General features: G+C 35.5%; 2 long non-coding RNA genes across 2 annotated transcripts in view; one reads left to right on the top strand and one right to left on the bottom strand.

Moving 5' to 3' along the window:
• The first annotated feature begins 2,954 nt into the window (after window positions 1-2,954).
• Window positions 2,955-4,139, top strand: part of LOC107699788 (uncharacterized) — a 16,419-nt gene continuing 15,234 nt past the window's right edge. The window contains exon 1 of the long non-coding RNA XR_001635499.1: window positions 2,955-3,081. This is a non-coding gene — a long non-coding RNA (uncharacterized LOC107699788). The remainder of the gene's footprint in view (window positions 3,082-4,139) is intronic.
• The window catches only part of LOC107699789 (uncharacterized), a 14,198-nt gene continuing 14,025 nt past the window's right edge, over window positions 3,967-4,139 (bottom strand). Inside the window, exons 2-3 of the long non-coding RNA XR_001635500.1 lie at window positions 4,111-4,120; window positions 3,967-3,976 (exon numbers count right to left, since the gene is read on the bottom strand). This is a non-coding gene — a long non-coding RNA (uncharacterized LOC107699789). The remainder of the gene's footprint in view (window positions 3,977-4,110; window positions 4,121-4,139) is intronic.

The raw sequence follows: 4,139 nt of genomic DNA, 5'->3' as shown, positions 1-4,139 counted from the left end.
TTGAGCCTTTCTTTTAACAGTTTTAAATTTCAGTTACTGTGCACGTTAAAAACTATTTATAATCTTTTCTACGCTCGTGTTTTGTTCTCACAGACATCCGGTAGCAAGTAACAAAACAACATTAAACTCCGGCAAGAAGATAAAGTCCTTTTTGCAAAATCATAGACATGTATTTACAAATCAAGTATAATGGGAACACAGAATGATCTTGGAGAGAGCTTTACCAAGCTGACTGCTGTAACTGAATGTGACCAGGGTTTAAAGGCTGAACGAATGACTGACAGCCACAGCGGAGAAAAGAGTTTGTGTGAACTTTAATGTAAGGACTTAAATATTCATATGTAGCTCACATTAAGCTATCGTATGGCTTCAGAAGTAACACAGAATAATTCGCACAATCGGAAAAAAAAAAATTCTCGGATTTGGATCGGCTCTCTCTGACCGATACCCGATCCGAGAAAAATGGCACTATCGGAGCCGATACCCGATATGAATATCGTATCGGCGCATCCCTAATTTAGATCGGGTGGCGTCTGGTTATTTGTTAATCTAGCCACTGTGCTAAATAAAAACCTTGGATTGTTTTGGTTATTTTCTATGAGTTTATGGATATGCTCGGCCCTGGCAGCTTTTAGAGCCTGTCTATAGCTGGACATACTGTTTTCCCACGCAATTCTAAAAACTTCCAAGTTAGTTTTTCTCAGTACAGTACATATCAGTACATATCAGCTACTATTGGTTATTTAGTTTTGTATTTTGATTACATTTTGCCATCATCAAACACATGAACACTTGAAAAAAAAAAAATATATATATATATATTAAAAAATAATCTGAAAACATCCAAAATCCATTTTTCTTACTGTACATTATAATATTGTGATGCCTAAATTCAGTTGTAGCATTTGATAATTAATTATTATTTATAAATCATTGATTTTAGCCTTTAGTAATAATTTAATTTATTAAGACAAAATAGTATTGAATTTTAATATTATCCATTTAGCGGTTATCTCCCATAACATGGAAAAATTATGACTTAATTAAATAAGTTGTAATCACCATAATTTATGATCGTTTCATGCTCTGCCATTCAAATGTTGTGTATTGGCACAACAATGCACCATGTGACCTAAGACCCTCTGTTAATGGCAGCTATTTTTTTGTTGGTGGTTGTTGTTGTTATAGGATGTGCTGTTCCATGTAATGCTGACATTTTGATTTACTTCCTAAAGTGTTTAGCAATGATCCATGCCCTCACTTTCATGGCCTGGATAAACAGCAGTACCTCAGCAGATGGATCTGTATTGAGTGAAAGATGGAGAAGCGTTTAGTAAACTCTACGTTCAAGCCCTCCTCTTAAAAAGGGAAGTCTGTATGTTTAACGGTAGGCAACAGTACATGTTGTCTGTGAGAGTGCGTTTCTCGTGACTTTGGTAGTTAGAGTGCACATGACCAATTTGAGAGTGCTAGCAGAATAATGGGTTTTGTCCTTGAAACAAAAAAGGCCTTTTTAGCACACTTAGAGTGTGTAAGTTCAATCAAATGGGTGATTGTGGTAGTAGCTATAGCAGTTTGCTTACTACATACTACAAGGCTCCTGTCCTGTCCGCATTTCCTTGAAATAGGCCCGATTGAGTACAACCAGTTTTGGCTTTCACTTCCTTATTCATATGAGCTATGCTGTTGAAATCTTGGCTTCATGCTCTGTGCTTTCTCCTCCCCAGCTGTGACACTATGACATCAAGGAAGAAAGTTCTTCTGAAGGTGATCATCCTTGGAGACTCCGGGTGAGTTCCCACATTCAGCACAGTGCCCAAGTCGAGAGTCGAGGCTACTGCCACATTTAGTTTTTAAAGGGATTGTTCACTCTCTTGTTCATTTACGAAGTTGTTAGTTGTTACAAACCTTCATGTGTTTCTTTATTTTGTTAACACAAAAGAAGATATTTTGAAGAATGTGGGTAACCAAACAGTTGATGGTAGCCATTGACTACCATAGTATTTTTCCCCCCATAATATTTAGGTCAGTGGCTGATTAAATTGAGAATTTTTATTTTTGGGTAAACCATCCCTTTAAGAATTCAATTTTAGAGCATTCTGTTAAATAGAAGTAGTAGTGTTCATAGATTAAAGATTCAAATAGATAGTGGTGACGGTGCTAAATATAAAGCACCATGAGAAAAAAACAAGTAAATTGTGTGAAGTTTTGTACTTAAAAGGGTACAGCAAAATAATAGTAGTAATAATAAAAAAGTAAATAGACAATGTTTTTTTTTTTGTTGTTGTTGTTGATTTTGTTGGTAACAAACATACAGCATGATCAGTGTAGTCTGATTCAGAATTCAAACGTTTGACTCACTCACTTTTTGGATGTTTATATTGCTCGGCCCTGGCAGCTTTTAGAGCCTGTCTATAGCTGGACATACTGTTTTCCCACGCAATTCTAAAAACTTCCAAGTTAGTTTTTCTCAGTACAGTACATATCAGTACATATCAGCTACTATTGGTTATTTAGTTTTGTATTTTGATTACATTTTGCCATCATCAAACACTTGACTCCAGTCTTCAGTTTCACATGATCTTTCAGAAATCATTTAATATACTGATTTGGTGCTCATCTATTTGTGGAAACCATGATGCTTTTTTTTCCAGGATTCTTCGATGAAAGTTCAAAAGAACATAATTTATTTGAAAAAGAGATTTTTTGTAACATTATAAATGTCTTTACTGTCACTTTTGATCAATTGATTGTATTCTCACTGATTCAAACTATGAAACTGTTGTGTACATTGAAGGGCCTGAGCCATATTGCCTAGTTTCATGGTGGAGATTTTCGCATGGGCAAACACTGTTCACTTTTTCTCATTTTTAACATAATCATGTATCTATGACCTTAATTGCAGTCTTTGCGAATTTCACATTTTTGTTCTTTCATATTTTTCACCCTCAGGTAACAACCAAGCGGGCACAGGCTTGGTGTCAGAGTAAGAACAACATCCCGTACTTTGAGACCAGTGCAAAGGAGGCCATCAATGTAGAGCAGGCTTTCCAGACCATCGCGCGCAATGCACTCAAACAGGTATGTTTGTTGAAATATGTGTGTTGCGTTAGGTGCAGAAACGAAGTGATGAAGCCCAAAGTATACTTAAAGGGATAGTTCACCCAAACATTTAAATTACCCCATGATTTTCTCACCATCAAACCATCCTATGTGTAAATGACTTTCTTCTTTCAGACGAATACAATCAGAGTTATATAAAAAAATGTCCTAGCTCTACCAAGCTTTATAATGACAGTGAATGGTGGTTGAAATTTTGAAGCCCAAAAAAGGGCATCCATCCATCATAAAAAGTGCTCTACACGGCTCCGGGGGGTTAATAAAGGCCTTCTTCAAAAAAGCAATGCATTTGAAAATATCCGTATTTAAAACATTATAAACCGTAATCTCTAGCTTCCGCTAACTGTCATAAACGCATTCATTAGAGAGTGGCGTTCCAGCGGATGACATAGGCGTAGCATAACCTCCTGTGCATATGATGCAAATTTCATCGTTAGCATATTATGTGCACAGTCAAGATTTTTCTAACCGTGCGTAAGCTGTACGCTCAGCTCAAAAATGTGCCTTTGTTTTTTTCACACTAATTCGTTTGACCACAAGGTGGCAACACTGCTTGCCATTTCTTAGTCGAAAAAGACATCGATGAGACGAAACAACAACAAACTACGGGAGTTAATAAATACACACTCTAATTTAAACGAGTACAACATTTTCAACAGTGAGATGTAGAAGCTTGTTGCCGCCACAATATAAAAAATAAAGGTAACTGAACTTTCCTCACAATTATGACTTATTTTTTCACAATTGTGAGTTTATATCTCGTAATTCAGATTTTTTTTTTTGTCTCATAATTTTTAGTTTATTTCTCGCAATTCTGAGTTTATATCTTGCAATTAAAATTTTTTTCCTCTGAATTCTGAGTTTACATCTTGAAATTCAGATTTTATATTTTGTTTTCCTCTGAGTTTCACTTTTTTTTTTTGGTTTGTTTTTTGGGATTAAAAAATAGAAAAGGTAACTGAATTTTTCTCTCACAGTTTTTCTCACAACTGTGAGAATTCTGTGTATATATTAGGGCT

The sequence above is a fragment of the Sinocyclocheilus anshuiensis genome, unplaced genomic scaffold, assembly GCF_001515605.1.
Source record: "Sinocyclocheilus anshuiensis isolate Anshui unplaced genomic scaffold, SAMN03320099.WGS_v1.1 scaffold951, whole genome shotgun sequence".
NCBI classification, from domain to species: Eukaryota; Metazoa; Chordata; class Actinopteri; order Cypriniformes; family Cyprinidae; genus Sinocyclocheilus; species Sinocyclocheilus anshuiensis.
Note: the sequence above shows the minus strand (reverse complement) of the source record. Positions and strands in the feature narration are given on the sequence as shown.